Genomic DNA, 272 nt, shown 5'->3' on the forward strand with positions numbered 1-272 from the left:
TATGGACTGTACATTGCATGTGATGATTGCACTCTATTGACTGTACGTTACATGTGATGATTGCACCCTATGGACTGCACAAGATGACCACATTCTATGGACTGTACATTGCATGTGATTATTGCACTGTATGGACTGCACACTGTGTGCAATAACTGCCCTCTATATACTGTACATTGCTCGTGATGACAGCACTCTATGGACTGTACATTGCACACGATGACAGCACTCCATGGACTGTACATTGCACATTGTACATTGCAGCACGCCGT

This window comes from Pyxicephalus adspersus, chromosome 2 (genome assembly GCF_032062135.1).
Source record: "Pyxicephalus adspersus chromosome 2, UCB_Pads_2.0, whole genome shotgun sequence".
Classification (NCBI taxonomy): domain Eukaryota; kingdom Metazoa; phylum Chordata; class Amphibia; order Anura; family Pyxicephalidae; genus Pyxicephalus; species Pyxicephalus adspersus.